At 37.4% G+C, this 21614-nt stretch overlaps 1 long non-coding RNA gene across 1 annotated transcript; it reads right to left on the minus strand.

Annotated features, from left to right (window-relative positions):
- Positions 1 to 8609: 8609 nt before the first annotated feature.
- Positions 8610 to 19539, minus strand: LOC133834016 (uncharacterized). Its single transcript, XR_009893274.1, has 3 exons — positions 19323 to 19539; positions 19006 to 19069; positions 8610 to 8723 (listed from the first exon to the last, which is right to left on the minus strand). It is a non-coding gene; the product is annotated as an uncharacterized LOC133834016 (long non-coding RNA).
- Between the last annotated feature and the right edge of the window lie 2075 nt (positions 19540 to 21614).

A 21614-nucleotide genomic window follows, 5' to 3' on the forward strand; every position in this document is an offset into this window, starting at 1 on the left:
TGAAATTAATGTAGAGAAAAAAATATTTACATGTTGATGACCTGCAATATCAAGTCACTATGTTATCAAATTATCATAATTGTTAGTACCCATCTATGAATAATAACCATTGAGAAGTCTTCCATATATATATAAACTTAATAATAACCCAGGTTTTTTAATAAAAGAGAGTGAGTGGCCATTTGAAAGATAAAAAATGATTATCATTGTACGTTTTTAATACACTATAATTAGCATATGTGTGTGGTAGCAGGTACCTTTTTAATTCGAATTAATATTAAAGTAAAAAAATCATTATTAAAAAATGCTAAATTTTGTCGAAATATATAGTGAAATATGATTTCTTATTTCATATGAGAATAAGGCCAAGTCGTAATTAAGTTTACATATTTTATATTATTATTATCATTGTTTTAATATGAAGCCACCTATGCAGGGTGATAAATGATAATGTCTAAAAAGTATAAAAACAAATTGAGTTTTTTCTACTATAGTCATTATTTTATACATTTTATAATACTTAAGTCCAAAAAGTTTTTCATCAATTAGATCATCAAAAATTTTAAAACATATCATTTATGTCCCTAAATGTTAGTTTTATTTATTTTTTCTTTTAAAATACAAAATAAATGGTGAATCCTTCTTAAAATATTTATATATTTAATTTATGACAATAACAGGCATGACATGAGAAAAAAAATATTTTCATAGCATTTTTAAAAATATTAATATTTTTATAAATTAAATTAATGTTTCATTAAAAAAATATTATTACCTACATTGTTGTTTTATAATTAATATTAATAACTATATTATCTCGATTATATTGATATTATCAATTTTTATTATGTTTATTTCATACATTTTTTTAATTTAATAATGTTATAAAATTATTTATGTGCATATATATATGATTAGTTATAAGTTGCATTATTGAAAAAATTTACAAAATTAAAATAAATATATACATGATAAATATTGATAATCTCATGATAGTTCGGTTATTAATATTAAAAAAAATATAGGTAAGTGCTACACCCAAATTTCGATAATAAAATAAATGGCATCGAAATAGTTAAGCTCGAAATAGCTAAGCTCGGGTATACGGATACTAGCAACACACTTATATGAATTGTTAAGTAGTTCTAGGTCTGCTATCAACACTCTAGTCTACTTACAGATCTATTACTAGCACTTGAGCATGAGTTTCCTCGTTCAAGCCTGAGTTGCAGGCTCGATGGCACCGACCTTCTCCAAGGAACGTACTCGACCAAATTACTAGATGAAGAGGAGGTTATAACTGGAACGGTGAGCTCAAAGCCTGGACCGATCTCGAAAGCACGTCAGCAATGCGATCGAGCTCAGGGACGCGTTTTGCATGTGGGAATGCTATTAGGAGATCCCTATTCCATAGGGATTCATTATTATCATATATTAAATATCTATTATCATGGGATATTATGTAATCAATGTATTTATTGTTAGGAAAATATGTATTTGCCTCAATGGAAATGGTAAGAAAATTACAACTCTATGCAAAAATATTACAATAGACAATGATTGATTAAATAAAGTCTTACAACTCTATAACTGAAAATACAAATGAACAAAAGAAGAAGAAGAAGAAGAGAATAGTGGAATACAACTCTAAGCAAAAAGTGTTTGAAACAAAAGAAAAGAAAATATTACAACTCTTGAACAAGAAATACAAGTAAATAGAGAAGAAGAATATAAAGATGAAAAACAATAGAATGAAAGAAAGGAACAAGAAACAAAAGATAAACAACTCTCACTCACACTACCAAAGTGAAGAGTGTTGGGGATCACCAACTTGAACAAGGTTTGAAACCTTTGTCCAAAAACTTATTTCCCCCTAACTCAAGCACTAAGGGATCTCTCACAGATTATAGAAAATACTTTATGGAATAATCAAGCCTCAAGATGTTTCTAGTCAAGTGCTCTAATGGATAGAAAAATTGTGTCTTTCAAGTGAGCTATAGGCTCCTATTTATAGAGTTTAGAGACACCCTTTGAATTTCAAATTCCACCAACCCCCATGGCTGTTACCAATGATTAATTGGATTATTATGGAATTAAAAATGAGATTTGAGAGTTATTTGAGTTTTTTGAGCCGTTCAACAAAGATTGAAAAAACTGAAAAATTGGTCAGAAATACACATGTGGCCGCGACCATTGCTCTCTGTCCCACAGGTCGCGGGCACCAACATTTTGTGGCCGCGGCCACTGACCAATTTCAACACTTGAAAATGTGTTGTTTTTCCAAACGGTTCCAAACCCTCCCAAATGATTTTGTAACCCCCAAAACACATTATTGGGGTTAAAATCATATCTCTAACAGCCATTTCACATATGGCTTTTATGAAATTCATCTCAATATTGTGTAACACCAAATTTACACAATAAAGGGTAATATTTGGAAGTTACAAATTTGTAACACCAAATATGTTACATATTTGGATATTTCTCATATATCTAAATATTGTAATTCTCTATTATATGTTACAATATGTGACACTCTTTGTCACATTTATTCAATCTAAAACATTATATTATAATACAATATAATATTACATTATATTATAAAATAATATAACATTTATTGTATTTATTTCAAATTAATATGATTGATTGTAACTTCCCTGAATTAGAAGAAGATATTCTCATAACCATGTCTATGAATAGCCTGGTCTGATTCATTTGTATTCACGCACAAATTGTACTGGAGAATACTCTCCCAAATTGCTTTCTGACAAATCTTTGAGATAGTAGTGAGAATAATAATAGTAACTCGTGGACTAGGCAGATTTTAATTGCTGAATCACGTAAAAAGTCTTTGAATCCTTCTATTTTTTATGTATCTTTGTTTAGTGCTCTTCATATCTAAGTTGACGAAAAATGATGTCAACAGTTTGGTTCTTTCATTGAGAGCATTAAACAAATTTGTGTATTGCTTAATAAAAAACCTCTTGCATACCATCAGTGGCCGCCACGAACAATCATGGAACTAGTGGGCGACCATTGCCACAAATCCCTGAGGAACGAACTCCTCAGACTGAGAATTACCCACGAAGGTCTGGGAAGTAGCCTGTGGTAGATCATAGCTCCGATGAAGGAAGTGCATCATCAGCCTCTAGGGGGAAACCTGCTCCAACCCCCAGGCCCGACGAGGATCTATACTATAATCCTGAAAGGTACGTGCCCATCGTGGAATTGGAGGATAGCAGATTGCGCGGACAGCTGACCAAAGCCACACGGCAAAATGAGGAATTGACTAGGCAGGCTGCCGAAGCACAGGCACCACCTCAAAGGACTAGAGGATGACCCCGTGGGAGTACGACCGCCAGGATGGCTGAGCAAAGGGCCCAACAGGCCCAACCGAGGCCTAGGGAAAATATCGAAAATGGTCATCCTGGGAGAAATGCTCCAAATGTTGCTAGAGCTAACCCCACTATAAGTGTAACTACTCGAACGGGGAATAATCGAGCTCCTTCTATAGCTCGGAATGATAAGCCTGAGCCTGTCACGAACAACCCGGAGCCTATCCGAGCCAATTCTGGACCTTCCAGACCCAATAATGGAAGGCCCCCGCCGTCACCAATAAGACACCCGTCTCCAACTCAAGAGGCACCCCAGCCAGCTCCCAATGTGAACCGAGCAGGGGAACGTGCACCCTAGAGACCTTCTCGAAGCGGAAGCCGAGAAAGAAATCATAGGGCTCGACCTGGACAAGGGGGGTGAACGAGAGGCTCCCCAAGGACATAGGGCATCCCAACCAGTGGGAAGTCATATGTCGAGGTCACAAACAACTGGGGCAAGGGGGCCAGTGGAAAACCCACCTCGCAACCATCGAGCTACGCAACAACAACCTGAGAGGAATGTCAGCTTCCTCAGTGGAAGGCTGGACCTCAGAAGATCGGTAAGTGTATATAATATCGAGCCCAGGAATACTAGGAATTATGACAATGATTGTCCTTATCTCTGAGATTACTTGAATCAAAATCGGGGGCAGGCTAACCTGTCGAACCCGGATTTACGAGCACATTTAAATAACTGAAAAGAGCCCATGCAGCCAGTACACTGGAATCAGTATATCTCTGTACTGGGACAGGGAGCTGGAGTCTTCACAAAAAATAACCAGTTGCCCCAAGTGCAAGCTCAACCTCCGGTGGACCTGATCTAAGAAAGAATCAACCAACTTGAAAGAGCATTCAGGCTCCTTCAAGAAGAGAGAAATAAGGACAAGGTTGATGACTCTGATGAAGAGCTCGAGCCTTTCGCTCCACAGATATCAAATACTTTGTTTCCTTACTGATTCAAGATACCCCACGTGGCACCTTTTGACGGGACCTCAGACCCATGCAGTCACATGAGTACGTTTAACACAATAATACGTGCCAGCAACGCTAGATACGAGCTTAGGTGCATGCTTTTTCCAACCACACTGACGGGACCGATGAAGAACTGGTTCGACAAGTTCTGAAGGCATTCGATCTCGTATTGGGAACAACTGGCTAAGGAATTTAAGAAAAAATTCAAGGCCATGGTAGGTGTCAGGCCCGAAGCCTTGGCCTTGAATAATGTTAGACAGCATCTGGGAGAGTCATTAAAAAGCTACCTGGAAAGATTTAACATAAAGGTGGCACGAGCCCGAAATGTAGATGACAGTGGTCATCTCATGGCAGTACAAGCTAGAGTATTGCCAGGGAGTCCTCTTTGGGATGACATGCAAAGGGATTCCATAAGGACGATAACTGAGTTCAATAACAGGGCTCAGAGATTCGTCAACGTAGAAGAGGCGAGGTCAGCATTAAAACTGACCCCTCAGCCATAACTACAACGACGAAAGTCAACTCAGCCTCGACCTCAGCTACGCCTTCAACACTGCGGCCCTCAGGAAACTACCCTTAAAAGAGGAAGAAAATGAAGGGAATAACTTAGAGGCGAACGGGGAAAAAAAAGGAGATAAATACTTCTCGATTTACACAGTATATACCGAGCTTACGGATACTCGGGAGAACATTTTTATCGCAAATGAGAACTAGGTCCCATTCAGACGACCTGACCCGATGCAAAATCAAAAGTCAAAAAGGGATACCAGTAAATTTTACAGATTCCATAGGGACATCGGTCATACCACCGATGAATGCAGACAACTGAAGGACGAGATCGAAGGTCTAATCTAGAGAGGATATTTTGGGCAATATGTTAGAAACAGGAATCTGGCCCAAGCTTCGGTTGGATAGAGGGCAGCTCCAACACAACCTGCCCAACAGAATACGGCCCCACACGCAAGGGAGGATGATTGACCAACCCCGATTGATGGGGAAGATATGGTAACCATTGCCAGAGGACAACATATCGCTTGGTCGGGAAAAAATGCCCAGAAAAGATATGTCAATGAACTGAAGACGAGGGATGAATCTCCATATGAGCCTAAACCATGAAACTCAACCCATTACTTTCACAGAAGAAGACGCCTCGCACGTCCAGTTTCCCCACAATGACTATTTGGTCATCACATTCCAACTCGCCAATAGAAGGGTGCGTCGGGTCTTGATAGATAACGAGAGCTCAGTTAACATCCTTTATAAGGCCACCTTAGAAAATATGGGACTCTCAGTTCGGGACTAGAAAGCCTATGCAACAACGTTGTATGGGTTTTCAAGAGAAGGAATAGTTAGCACGGGATCCATCGAGCTCCCGGTAACCTTGGGAGACTATTGAGTCTCACTAACCAAGATTATGGAGTTCATAGTGGTGGATACCCCGTTGACCTACAATGTACTACTCAAGAGACTAGCCCTAATTGGGTTAGGGGCAGTGTCATCTGTAAGGCACTTAGCCATCAAGTTCCCAACACCTAGTGGCATTGGGACACTAAAGGGAGACCAGTTGGCCGCCCGAAAATGCTATAACATCTCCATGAGAGGCAAGGGCCAAACAAGTGCATAAGCACTTGTTGTCATCAGAGAAATAAGCTAGACAGTCTTCGAAGTTCAAGAAGAAATCGACCCCACGATAGAAGATGTAACGCCCTGGATAACCAAGACTGTTACATTGTGTATTTGAAATAGTGCAAAACTTTCTAATCAATTCATTTAAATAAAAATGTGATACCAAAGTCATAATCAGGTTAGGGTTAAAATATTTTGATCATAAATGGTTAATTTTCATTAAAATAGATGTTTGGTACATGGGATCCCAAAAACAGGGTTTAAAAGACACTTTACAAGCTCTCAAAAGTTATATACAATCAGTGGCCACTCTAATGGCAAATACAAGTTTTAGGCTTCTGTCCCTGTACTTTCCCTCGGCCGTGGTGGACGAGCAGCTGACAAGGTACACCTCGCCCCCAGAGCTCTCCAACTCATGGTTGGTCCAGCTTACCCTTGCCTTTACCTGCACCACATAGCATCCGTGAGCCAAGGCCCAACAAGAAAACCATAGCAATAATACATAATCAATGATGATAATTGTTATCCCTAAAATTTCATTTTAATAACTGATAAGTGAATAGATTCACTTATTAGTGTCATTTATATCTAATTTGTAGGTGTCTAGGTTGTTTTGTTTGGTTTTATGCTTGTGTTGTGTATGTGTAGGGTCCAGGGAGAAGTGGTGCGAAGTTCATACAAAACGGGAGTGAAACTGAGAAAAAATGAAAAAAATTGTGAAATAGGGCTGCAGCCCTGTCCTAAAGAATTAGCATTCCAGAATTTGCCTAGGTGCTACAGCGCCATCATCAGGGGATGCAGCGCAATTTCTTACTTGAATTAGGGATGCAGCGCCTGAGTGTTACAGAGAGCATGTTTTTGGCCTTCCAGTAGCGCAACAACGCTTGTTCGAGGGCCAACAACGCCTGGATCCGTACGAAAAATTTAAGTTATGAATTTTGAAGGGCAAAAGAGGTCTTTTTGAGGGGTTATAAAAGTAAAAGCATAATGATGGTTCTAATTACGTTTTTGGAGGAGATTAGACCTGGGATTACATGCTTGGAAAGGAAAAAGGAGGCTAGAATTCATTAACATCACCATCATTACATCTAGTTTCTTTCTTCCTCCTTTTATTTTAGTTTTTAATTATGAACAACTACATTGCGATTGTGTTTAAGTTTGTAATGGAGAACTAAACTCCTTTTGTGCTAGAGTATTAGATGGATCTATTTGGATTATTGAATTAAGGTTTTTATTATTATCTTTATGAAGTTCTTCTTGTTTGTTCATATCTTCTTGATTTGATTTTCTCATATTAATGTTTGGCCATCATTATTGTGAATTGAGATCTAGGGTTTATGCTTGAGAGAGATAAACTTAGATTGGACATAGGAAGATTTGACATAGAGTGATTGTGAGATTGAGAGATTCCTTGAACTCTATGAATTTGACTTAAAAGAATTTTTGCTTAATGACTTCTTGGTTAATTAATAGCGAATAGAGATATCATATTGATTAATTGAGATTACTTGCATATATGCTTGAGAAAGATAGATGCATTACATTAGAATTCTGAAAATTACAAATGAGGAGAACTAATTAGAATAATAAGGAAACCATGGTTCATAATTAATATAGTGAAATCATTACTGTAATACATTTATCTTTTATCTAATCACTTTCCAAGATCATTAGCTTCCATTATTTTGCTATTTCATTTTCTTTATTTTATTGTTTGAGTTATTTGTTGAATTTTCTAATTAAAATTATAGGCTTAAAAGTTATAGTAATTGGTGAATTAAATATTTAATCCTTGTGGGTTCGACATCCTTTAAATTAAAACTATATTGCAATACACCGTACACTCGCGGTAGAAAAATCTATATCAATAACGTGGCAATTAGAGGTGACAAGTTGCAGGAAACACTACAAGAAAAAACAGTATTCATAACACTTAAAAATTGCTAACTGGGAGTATTGATAACGCTTCTGAAAATGCTAACATAGCCTCTGTTATTAAAAGTCCTGTCTTTTCTATAACAGTATTCGAATGTTATGTTCGATGTTATCTTAAACTATTCAATAACACATTTTTAGTTGCTATAATATTCAAATAATAACATTTAGTTAGAGTATTTGATTATAAATTTGGAGTTTAATCTTATACTTTATGCATAACACTTTTCCACTGTTACATTTGATTATTTTGATAGCATTTTTAGTTTGTTATATTATATAAATCATAACGATTTGTTATGCTTATAATATATTTCTAAATCATAACATATTAAAAGTCTAGTAATAAAATTTTGTTACTTTAGTGTGGATAATATATTTTAAATTTTATTTTGATAAGTATACTTATAAGGTTTTTTTTTTAATTAAAAGATTTTTATTATTGTATTTTGATAAAAAAAAATCAAAATTAATCATAAAATGTAATTCTCAATAGATTGTTAAACCACACGTATTACATTAAACAATAACTAATTCAAACCATGAATATGTCTACTTCATGAGATCTTAGTTCTAACTTAAATTTGAAAGCATAACATAATAAAGTTTTATAATCTTGAATATTTTTTATTTTAAAAATGAAAAACAGAAACATTACAAGATACACAAAAGTAAATCATGCATGAAACTTGCTCCATCCTTCAATTTATCATCCAACCAAGTACTTGCTGCTGAAGTTGTTTGTTGCCATCTGAAGCTCTCTAAATTGAAATCTCCTCAGGTTTCCAAGGCAAACCTCCTCATGATGTTGCTCTGAAATTTTTTAAAGCCTACAACTGTTAATCTCTTCTTCTTCTGTTTCTTTTTTAATGATATTGTTTAAAAAATGAGTTAGGTTTACTAACCGTTGACGTCAAAGAAAATTTGCTGGTTGTGTCTGTACCTCCACCAAAGAAGGAAACCAAACCCAAGAATTAGTAGAAAAATGCAACCCAGGCTTGAAGCAAAAGACAAACAGATGAAAATTAGAGAGATTAAGAAATCATTATCAGTCACAAACATGACCAAAGTATATCAAGTTGCTAGAAAACCTATATAATGAACATATGAAGAACCAAACTAGAGATTCAACGAAGATGAAGAAAAAAATAGGAAGATAGAGGAAAAATATGAATAAAGTGAGAAAGGAGATTTTGGAAAAACAAAACAAAATCAAATAAATTCTAGTTACATACATAACTTCAGTACTCTGAACCCAATATGCTAATTCTTAAATTTGATTAATCTAATATAAAGCTCAAAGCAAGAATTATATGCCCAATATTATCAAACTAACCAAACATAAAATACATGTAACTGAGAACAAATTCAGATACACACATATATTTTTACCTGAAAATATCTATATAAATATAAGGTTTTTCCTCCTCAAAAATCACACATGAAAAAGGGATAAAGGAAACTCGAACATTAGGTGTTCAAAACTATGCAGAAAGCCTTATAAAAATCAGTTAAGCTATAACATAAGACATTATTAAAATAAAAAGCTTTAACGCATTACAGAAAGATACTCATAAACATCAAAACTTCAAATGCACAAAGACCTAGAAATTAAAGTGAACAAAAATATGTAAATCACTTAGTAAAATAAAAATATAATAAGATCCTTAAACACAGAAAAATTAAGATCAAAATGGTATACAATATAAGGCAAGTAAGGGGGTCCTTATTGTCAAACAATTTAACTCTGCAATGAAACATATATGAAAAGCAAAAAGCAATGAAACCCAACACTACTTAAGTAAGTAATGTTAGATTAAACAAAAATATGTACAGTATAAACCATAACAAAGCAGCTTTGCAAGATAGGAAACATATATGAAATAGTCATGTTCATTAGTGTAAAAGTAAACCCAAATTCTCTTCTGAACAGTCAGTAATGAGGTCAAAATTAGTAAAGAAGGTGAAAATCGCTTAAGGAGTTCAAATGGCTAAATCGCTTAAGGAGTTCAAATGGCTAAGAGCTTAAGGAGCTATTCTAATTCTTAACAGTCCTTACATTTTCATGGCCAATATGGCATAGGAGTTCAATATCTTCCCCAATTTAGTTGAAGCAACTGCTTATGAGCAAATAAAAAGAAAAGGCCAGTTAAGCAGTGGCTGGACATGGTTTACATTGTATCAGTTGAATGGAATAATTACATATGATCAACACTTAAATCTCATCAATAATGAATACATTAATATATACCCAATAATAGAAAAGAACAAGAAATGAAATGCACAAAGTAAGATCTTGAGATCATTTCAATCTATCTAATCCCCGTCTTCATATATTTCAATGATAAGAAAACAAAATTACAACTTTATACCCAACTTGTTTCCTTCTAATTTATCATTCAGAAATTATTATTTTATTCATTCTTTTATGTTTTTTACCTTATATTTTTTAATCCAATCCAATTTCACATTCCAAACATGACCTAAAAATACTGATGTTGTGCTTCTTGTAATGTTCGATTTGTCTCCAGATATGTTTATGCTTATTTTTATAAGAATTGCTCAAACCATATAACAAATTAGATACTTCAACAAAAATCATGAAAAAGATGGCCTACAGTTGTGTTGAACAAATCTAATGGTCAACCAATTAAGCAAATAAAATTTCTTTAAGATTAATCATTCAAATCTATTTGAACAAACAGATCTGTAGATATGGGACATGCCTAACACATCTAATTGCAATTGTATCGTGTGATTGCACAAGGACTATGCCTCACTAGACCCCATCTAGCAAATTTCCTCTATATAGTCTAGACCATTCATTTCAATACAAAAGATATATCTGTTTTACATATCTTTTCAAGGTTCTTGAATATAAATACACATAAACTTGAGATCACTACCATCCCAAGTCTTCGAATTCCCATGTATCAAACATTATTTCTTTGCTTGACTTAAGCAGTTGCTGAAATAAAGTTACAAATCTCATCTTTTGGCTCTTTTTAAAAAAACAAACTCTGCTGCCTTAGCAAAATACTTGGCAATACTATAGTCACATTTCATAATCTAATTGTGATATACATGAAAAAAAAAAGTTACTTTAGTTTCACATGTACAACCACTTTGTAGAGAAGAATTCATATAGGAAAACCTCACTTATTAGTTTTATTTGTGTAGAAAGAGGCTGTGACTTTTGTGGCAAGTCAAATGATATTGGTATTGAAAAATATATCTCTACATTTTGTTGAAAAAAAACAGCTTGTAAATAATGAAAAAAGCCTTCAATAAGCAGATAATGAGATAAGTAAGCAACCCTTGGTATAGCTGTAATGACCCACTACTCTAGACTTTAGGACCATTAATGAAACTATACATACAAACCTTAATAAGACTTACATTTGCGAAAATACCATAAATTTATTAGAAACTTGTAGAAACAAAAGTTACTTTCATAAAATAAGTAGGATATGGGTACCCATTGTCTTTAAAACAAAACATAACTTAAAGTAAAAAGGAGTTACATAGAAAGTGCGGAAAATACATGTAAAACCATAAAAAAAGTAAAACAAGACTACATCCTCGAGAAATCGAACTCTCGACTCCTTGCCTCCATTCACCATCGATACACATTCTCCTAGCACTTGCAGCTTCTGAACTTAGAGTAAAAGGTGAATAATGGCTGGGTACTAGGTCCTATTTATAGAGTTTGGGAATGAAGGAATCTTAATTTTACTTGAATAAAAATAATAACTTTTTAGGTGAAAATAATTTGAATAATCGTTCAGCAGAGGCTGAAGACTCGTTCAAAAGATGCTGGACTTATGAAGAAGTTGAATGGCTGAAAGGAAAAAGAATTCAAAAACATTTGAATTATGCTGAAGGAGGCGATATATCGCCCCCTATAGGCGATATATCGCCTGGGCCAGTATGCCTGAGGCGACCGTGCATCATCTCGTGTTTTCCGTATCTACGTGCTGCGATATATCGCCCCCTATAGCTGCGATATATTTGCACATGCTGATTAATTAAGCACGAAATTACACATTTTTAGCTAAGTTTGAATGGAGTAAATAGCCTTGACTAAGCCCTCAACGTATTCAAAGCTGCTGACTGACCCTATTGCATTCAAACTTTACTCCTTATTAAATTTAATCCTCAAAATACTTAATCTTTAATCACCCATTCATAACATGTGCTTAAAATCCTATTGGTCCTCATCTAAACCTTATAGTATTATAAATATTATTCTTAATATCAGTAATATAATCAAACCTTAGGTTAAAATTAATATTCTTAAACTATAGGTTAAACTTAGAAAGTCTATAAGTACTACTATGAGTGTCCAAATAATTCCCGGTCTGAACCAAAAATCCACAGTTACAAAGATAATACTATACATACTATAATACTACTAAATAATTAGCTAAGTAAAGTTCTTGGGCTCTACAATTCTCCCCTACTAAAAAGAATTTCGTCCTCGAAATTTACTTACCAAATAATTCCGGATACCGGCCTTGCATGTCCTCCTCCAACTCCCACGTTGCCTCGCGTTCAGAACTATTGCTCCATAGGACTTTGACTATAGGAAAGCTCTTGGACTGTAACTGCTTCATCCCCCTATCTAGGATGCTAATCGGTCGTTCCTCGTAACTTAAGTCTTTCTGGAGCGCTATCATATCGTACTTGAGGATGTGAGATGGGTCTGACACATATTTGCGTAGCATCGAAATGTGGAAGACGTTGTGACTATCGGCTAGTGCAGGCGGTAGGGCTAGTCTATACGCAGCTAGTCCCACTTTGTCCAATATCTCAAAACGACCTATGAATCGGGGACTAAGCTTGCCTTTCTTCCCGAACCGCTTGACACCTTTCATAGGAGATATCTTCAGGAAGACTTGATTTCCAAATTGAAACTCCACATCGCGTCGCTTGGTATCCGCATAGCTTTTCTGACGGCTTTGAGCAGCAAGCATACGCTGTCTAATAAGCGCTACTGCTTCTTGAGCTTGTCTAACAGCTTCGGGCCCTAGAAGCTGCTTTTCTCCTACCTCGTCCTAGTGCAACGGTGATCGGCACCTTCTTCCATATAGCAACTCATAAGGTGCCATCCCGATTGTTGACTGGTAGCTGTTGTTGTACGAGAACTCGATCAGCGGTAAGTACTTGTTCCACAATCCTCCGAAATCAAGTATACACGCTCGTAGCATATCCTCTAAGATCTGAATCGTACGCTCGGACTGCCCATCTGTTTGAGGATGGAAAGCTGTACTAAGACTTAACTTAGTGCCCATAGCTTGTTGTAAGCTTCTCCAAAATCTTGATGTAAACACTGATCCTCTATCTGACACTATCGTCTTGGGGATTCCATGCAATCGTACAATCTCTTAGATGTAGATGTCTGCATATCGGTCTGCCGTGTATGAAGTCTTAACAGGCAGGAAATGAGCCGACTTGGTTAGTCTATCTATTACTATCCAAGCGGAATCATGCTGCTTATTTGTCTTTGGCAGATCCGTCACGAAATCCATGGCTATGTCGTCCCACTTCCATTCTGGCACGCTAAGTGGTTGTAATAAGCCTGCAGGGCGCTGATGCTCCGCTTTCACTTGCTGGCATACCAGACACTTAGATACATACTCTGTTATGTCCTTCTTCATCCCTGGCCACCGATAGATTACCTTGATGTCACGAGTCATCTTGATAGACCCTGGATGAACTGAGTACGGGGTACTGTGCGCTTCTTCTAGGATTGTCTTCTTAATACTTTGGTCATTTGGCACGCATACCCGATCCTTATATCTCAATAAGCCTTGGCTAGATATTGAGAAATATGTATTCTTGCCTTCTCTAACTGCTTCCATATGTGGTGCTAGCGATTCATCATGTCTCTGACCAATCCGTATGTCCTCTAGCAGATTCGATTGGATAGACAAGTTAGCCAGCTTGTCTACAACCACTTCTATTCCGGCACTGATAAGCTCCTGCTGAAGCGGCTTTTCTATTCCGGATAAGGCTGCTAAGTTGCCATAGCTTTTCCTACTAAGCGCATCGGCAACTACGTTCGCCTTCCCTGGGTGGTATAGGATTTCACAGTCGTAATCCTTGACTAATTCTAACCACCTGCGTTGCCTCATGTTGAGCTCCTTCTGCGTAAAGAAGTATTTTAAACTTTTGTGGTCCGTATAAATCTCCCACCGTTCTCCGTAAAGATAATGGCGCCAGATTTTTAACGCAAAGACCACCGCTGCCAACTCCATATCGTGAGTTGGATAGCGCTGCTCATACTCCTTTAATTGACGTGAGGCATAGGCTATCACCTTGTCGTTTTGCATCAGCACGCATCCCAATCCTAGCTTTGATGCATCACAGTAGACAACGAACTTATCGTTGGGTGTCGGTACACTAAGTATTGGTGTTGAACAAAGCTTATCTTTAAGCAACTGGAAGCTTTCCTCACACTTATCATTCCAATTAAACTTTTGTTGCTTTCGGGTCAGGTTGGTGAGTGGAGTGGCTATCTTAGAAAAGCCCTCTACAAACTTCCTATAATAACCTGCTAGCCCTAAGAAGCTTCTTACTTCTGATGCGTTCTTTGGTCTAGGCCAATCCTTCACGGCCTCTACCTTTGATGGATCTACTGCAACTTCGTCTTTCGATATAATGTGGCCGAGGAACGCCACTTGTGAAAGCCAAAATTCGCATTTCTTGAACTTGGCGTAGAGTTGATGCTTCTTCAATCGCGTCAAAATCAACCTTAAGTGTTCCTCGTGCTCTACTTCTTCCTTGGAGTAAATTAAAATGTCGTCGATAAACACAACGACGAATTTATCCAAGTAGTCTTTGAAGACCCTATTCATTAAGTCCATAAATGCGGCTGGCGCGTTAGTAAGACCAAAAGACATAGCCAAGAACTCGTAATGTCCATAACGAGTCCTAAAGGCTGTCTTAGGAATATCTTCTCCATTTACCTTGAGCTGATGATACCCGGACCGTAAATCGATCTTAGAAAACAGTCGCACCTCGGAGTTGATCAAACAAATCGTCTATCCGAGGTAGCGGGTATTTGTTCTTGATCGTTACTTTGTTCAGCTCACGATAGTCTATGCATATCCGCATACTCCCGTCCTTCTTCTTCACGAATAGTACCGGAGCTCCCCATGGTGAATGGCTTGGCCTAATAAAACCCAATTCTAGGAGTTCTTGTAGCTGCGTCTTTAACTCCTTGAGTTCCGTAGGTGCCATCCGGTATGTTGCCTTAGAGATAGGCTCGGTGCCTGGTACTAATTCTATCGTGAAGTCTATTTCTCGATTTGGCGGCAATTCTGGCAAGTCATCGGGGAAAACTTCTGGAAATTCTTGTATAACCTGAACATCTCCAACTTTAAGTGATGTCTCCTTCTCCACATTCGTGATGCTGGCTAAGAACGCTTGGCATCCTTTCTCCATCATTCTCTGAGCTTTGAGAGATGACACTAACGGGGTGCGTAATCCTGAAGCTTGTCCCATGAAGCATCATCTCTGGCCGTCAGGAGTCTCGAACATCACCTTCTTGCGTTTGCAGTCGATCGTTGCGCCATGCCGTGCTAGCCAATCCATGCCTAGTATTACGTCGAAGTCCTTGATCACTAGCTCTATCAGGTCTCCTTCTAGTTCTATGTCCTCAATCTTGATCGGTACGCCTCGTACTATTCGTGATGATAGAACTACTTTGCCCGAAGGCAACTCGGTTACAAACCTAGTTCTAAATCTTTCACTAGGTTTGTCTAGTTTTTCTATCATTCCTAACGAGATATACGAATGAGTGGCACCCGAATCAAATAATACATGACATAAGTTATTGAGGATAGAAACCTGACCTATGACCACCTTGTTGCTAGCATCGGCCTCTCCTTGGGTTAAAGCAAAAACCCTGGCAGGAACCATCTTTTCATCCTTCTTCCCTTCTGGCTTTTGCTGAGGACAGTCTCTTTTACGATGCCCTTCTTGACCATAGTTGAAACACTCCTTGGTGTTGGCGCGACATTCTCTAGGATGCTTCTTCTGACATTTGGCACATGGCGGGAATTCCACGTAGCCCGACCTATTTCCCCCATTATTCGCTCGTGCCCTTTTATTGCTGTCAGATTGCTTGTTGTCAGGATGCCGTCTTTTCTGGCCGTTACCGTTGTTGCCTGATTGACTGTTGCTGGACTGATTGTTGCCATTATGGTTGTTGTTGTTTCGACTGGCCTGAGGTTGGCTCTGCTGTCTAGGTTCCGGCTTGCTGGCTTCTTCTTTGCTTACATTGGCCTGCAACCTTTCTACTTCGATTGTCGTCTCAAGAACGTCGGCATATGTAGTGTTTCCCGGGTTTGCTAGTTTAACCCCCATCTCGATCTTCGGGCGAAGTCCTCTAACAAACTTGTTCACCCTCAGATAATTGGTTGGAACCATCTCTGCCGCGAACTTTGCTAAGCGGTCGAACTGACGAGCATATTCTGCCACTGTTAAAGTACCCTGCTTCAAGTTGGTGAACTCCTCAACCCTCGTAGCAAGTACAGCCGAATTGTAGTACTTTTTGTGGAACAACTCCACAAATCGGGTCCACGTCATGGTGGCAGCATCATGGGATTGCTGGACCAAGTCCCACCATATCCTGGCATCTTTCTTGAGCAAAGATGAGACGCAAGATATGCGGTCTGCATTACTGAGGTTCATGTGGGCCAGAATCAGCTCCACATTCCTTAGCCACTCTTCTGCCTCAAAGGGGTCTGTAGTCCCTTCGAAGTTTGGAGCGTGCTGCTTGCGGAACCTTTCATACACCGGCTCCAGGTGCTGTACTGGATATGGAGCGTAGTTCGTCATAGGCCATCCCCCATATGGACCAACTTGTTGGGGTGCTGGGGCCATTTGCTGTGGTTGAAGCTGCGGCTGTGGCGGAGGCTGAGGCTGAGATTGAGCTTGTTGGTGTTGTTGCTGCAGAAGTTCCTCGACTTGCTGTCGCACTCTGGCAATCTCCGCAGTGTTGTCAGCTGGTGGTGCCGGCGCGTTGCGGCGAGCAGTAGTACGTACTCCCCTTCGGCGAACTGGAGGGACTTCATTGGTTGCTGGAATGTCGTTGGAGGCGTTTCCGTTGGTGCGTGCAAATCTTCGGAGCGACATCTTCACCAAAAGTTCTAACAGTCGAGAACATGTTAGAACTTACCTAATAGGCTCTAAGGAAAAACTTATTCTAAAACAAACATATCTCGGACCTATTTATTATGACTTCTTATGAAAATTATATAAGTCTTTACTTATATTTTAGAGTGGGTTTCTATACTTAGAAAAACAAGTCATCTTTATTTTCTAAGTGTGTTTCTAATCATCCTATATGACTTAATTATCAGGCTTGAAACTTATCTTTGTTCCAAAGTTAACCCTATCGAGGGAGGGCTGGGATCAGTAAAATCGTTCCCACTACTAAGGCCCCCTAACTCTCAATAAGGAAACTGGGTTCATTGATTTGTATCCACCCTCACCGAACTTAGTCATTATTCATTTTATTTATTACTTATTATGATTGCAAAAAGAATCAAACTCATACATGAAAATAAAATAGCATGTTATTCATTTGGACACAACTAAGAACACGCCACAACGGCCTGAGGACATTAAAGTGGTGTGTGAGTACCCCGAGGTGTTCCTAGAAGATCTACCAGGCTTTCCCCCAAATCGAGAGATCGAGTTCGTGATCAAGTTAGCACTAGAGACAACCCCTATTTCAAAAGCACCATATAGGATGTCGCCTTCAGAATTAAAGGAGTTGAAGGAACAACTGCAAGAGCTGCTTGACAAAGGATTCATTCGACCAAGTCATTCACTATGGGGAGCTCCGGTACTATTCGTCAAGAAGAATGATGGATCGATGCGTATGTGCATTGACTATAGGGAACTGAACAAGGTGACGATAAAGAACAAATATCCGTTACCTAGAATTGAAGATTTGTTTGACCAATTACAAGGGGCAACGATATTCTCTAAGATAGATTTGAGATCGGGTTATCATCAGCTTAAGATAAAGGAAAATGATATACCCAAAATCGCTTTTAGGACTCGGTATGGACATTATGAGCTTTTAGTACTATCATTCGGTCTAACAAACGCCCCTGCAGCATTCATGGATCTAATGCATAGGGTGTTCAAAGAGTATTTGGACAAGTTGTAATCGTCTTTATTGACGATATTTTGATCTATTCGAAGACAGAGGAGGATCACGAGGATCATTTGAGAAAGACGCTTCAGAGGCTCAAAGAACAACAATTATATGCCAAGCTGACGAAGTGCGAGTTTTGGGTAGAGGAAGTGGCATTTCTAGGCCACATAGTAACCAAGAATAGAGTAGCAGTGGATATAGTTAAGGTTGAGGATGTTAAGGATTGGCCAAAACCAAAGAATGCCACTGATGTAAGAAGTTTTCTTGGTCTAGCAGGCTATTATAGGAGATTCGTGGAAGGATTTTCCAAATTGGCAATGCCACAAACAAGCCTTACTCGCAAACAGCAGAAGTTCGTATGGTCTGATAAATGCGAACAAAGTTTTCAGGAGTTAAAGAATAGATTAATTACTGCTCCAGTGTTGTGTGTACCCAAAAACGATGAGAAGTTTGTAGTCTACTGTGATGCATCCAAGATAGGTTTGGGATGTGTACTGATGCAAACCGGAAAAGTAGTGGCATACGCGTCCAGACAATTAAAAGAGTATGAAAAAAGATATCCAACACACGGCTTGGAGTTGGCGGCTGTGGTTTTTGCGTTGAAAATATGGAGACATTATCTCTACGGAGACAAATGTGAAATATACACGGATCACAAAAGCCTTAAATTTTTTTACTCAAAAGGAGTTAAACATGAGGCAAATCATATTATAGAATATGCATAAATAAAATATGTAAAAGGCTCAGCACAGTTTAACTTCCAACATAAAACAATGAGCAATTAGTTTAACTTCAACATTAAATAAGGAGAAAAAGGCTCAAAAATTCCCTGACCACATAATAGAGTTTCTAAACATGTGTAAACAATGTCCACTAGGGCAGCAAGGGTGGATGTTTCCAAGAATAAAAAGAACAAACCTGAAGGTCTCTCTATTCTCTCTGCAGATGGCCCAGGATTTAGAACCAGTTTCCCACTTGGTTGCTACAAAAGGGGGAAAACAGAATAAACATGAATAAGAGAGAGTATACAGAATAAACAAAGAACCTGTCAAAGTAGTAGGCATATCAGTATCTCCCATGCCTTTACTTTAAAAAATAACAGTACATGGTATCAATGGAAGTGAGCTGAAAAATTCACCACCAACCATCTGTAATGAGCTAATAATACCATACTCATATGAGAGTTATAAATGCTAACTTCACCCTACACTACTTGCAAGAGCTTAAGATCATACCTTTATGGGAGTAAGCATCTTCTTTTCACTGTTCTTGTCGTATTTCTGTTTTTTTGTACCTGCTTTTAATCCCTGCCAAGGAAGACTAGTAAAGAAAATAAGTAAATAATATGGTGAAACAGAGCAATGAAACAAAGGAAAATGGATTTCAGCATATCACATAAGTATCCAACCTTCCCCTCAAAAAATACATAAGCACATAACTAAGAGACTCCAAATCATCTCTTCTGCTTTGCTCTGCATTAAGATTACATTCACAATTAGATAAAGCCCAAAAGTCTCAAGCATTACAGGGAGAAACAAATAACATATTCTCTAATTAGGAATTATAAATGGCTCACCAACTCCAAGGTGAGTGTTAACACTTGCATAACAAGTTGTTCCTGTGAGATTCTTGTTTTCCCTGAAGCAATAAATTAACATAATGATCAGAAATTTGAAGGTTCAAGCAAATTTGGATCCAAGAACACAAAATTGATAATGAGAAACACATAAGTATCACCCTAATGTTTGACCAAACCAATCTAAAAACTTTTTATTTAATATTAACATTTATAAGTTAAAACTCAGCACAGTGATAATCATTACACATGATATAAACACCTTCCACTTTACTTAAGACCATAATATTTCTCAAATATCTGTTACCTGTATGGAATGTGCTTGTGCGTCTGAAGATCGCTATACTTTTTTGCAAGACCATAGTCTATGATATATACCTGCAATAAAGATTAAAAATAAAATTAAAAAACAGAGTGTTAGGCTGTCCCAACATCAAACTGTGAATTAATTATTCTAGCTTTGATAGATAGCATAACTAGGGTTTGGTGAAGCCACCATTAAACAACTAAACAACAGAAAAATAAAATAAAAACAACAACAACAACAACAACAAAATGGAACCCATGGCACCCCAACCTAAATCATTTACTATAAATAAGAATTCAGGCATACAATGGAACCATGAAACACACAAATTTTACTAAAAGGAGCAAGAAAATTTCTTGAGCTTGTGAAACAGAAGTACCAGAACAGAAGACAGACCCAGATATTTAAAGCTTCTTCACTAATGAAAAGACCACAAGCAGCAGCCATAAGCAGCCAAAAGTAAATCCACCTACAATGAGATTAAAGTGAGATTAACCCCATATTTCAAAAGCATAAGACTTAACCCAATTTTTCCTTTGGGGATACATACCCTGGAGCATATTCTGGCAGAGCTATTCTGTAACCAAAAGCTTTAAAGGTGAAGCCAACAGGTGCTATGGCCATTACTGAAGGAGATGAACTATCTGAAAGAAACTGAAATCCAAGAGATGAACCAATAGCAGGCCGCTCCACCCTAATAGAGACGATTGTGATGATTGCAGCTATGCCCAGTGCAATGGCTATTTTAGCCAGAAATGAAAATTCAAAATCAGTGCTAGCATCTTTCAAGTCTCCAAGCACAAGATCAGAATTTATATCATGTATGTCTGCATTCTCTTCAGGTACTTTAGCCTTGTAGTTTTCGACATCATCCTGTTGATGACTTCTTGTCCTGTGAGTTCAAAATGAAAGTTGTATCATCATTTTGAAGTTAAGTAGAATGAAAAACTGATAGATTGTAAGAAAATCATCTAAGACTAGACATTTGAAGTTGAAATTCTTTACATGATACTAAAATAAGTTTTCTCCCATCATTTCAACTAATGAAAAGTAAGTCCAGTGGTCAGGTCCATGGTTAGCTTGTATGAAATTTTTTGAAAATGTTATAGTGGCCAACATTGTAGGACTTAGCTAAGGACCCTTAAAGTAGTATAAAACTAATTTTATACTTAGATTAGAGTTAACTCAATAAAACTCTCTGAAGCTTTTATTGGAAAGTGAAATAAAGAAATGTTGTCTTCAATCATTTAGATTGAAAAGTGATTCTATAGAGTAGTGACTCAAATAGCTTCATGTGTGGATTCTTTTTTGTTAATGGCAAAAAGGCATTAAACATTTGATTGACCCATCAGATACACTAAGTATCTTGTCTTTTCTCTCGGAGGCACCCAACCAAAAAAGCTTTAACTAAATTACAAGAAGAGAGAAAAAATACAGAGATAGATACATATATTAGCAATATGACATCACCAAATTAAACAACAACAATATTAAAGCACTATTAATATTAAAGGACATAAATATTATATTCGTGCATGGTTTATACTACTATAGCAAGCCAACGAGTACCAAATTGCATTATTCTTTTTTACCAAATTGCAACTGACAACTTAACAACCACAATGCCAATCAATATCAGTATGA

Source organism: Humulus lupulus, chromosome 1 (genome assembly GCF_963169125.1).
Source record: "Humulus lupulus chromosome 1, drHumLupu1.1, whole genome shotgun sequence".
Taxonomy (NCBI): Eukaryota; Viridiplantae; Streptophyta; class Magnoliopsida; order Rosales; family Cannabaceae; genus Humulus; species Humulus lupulus.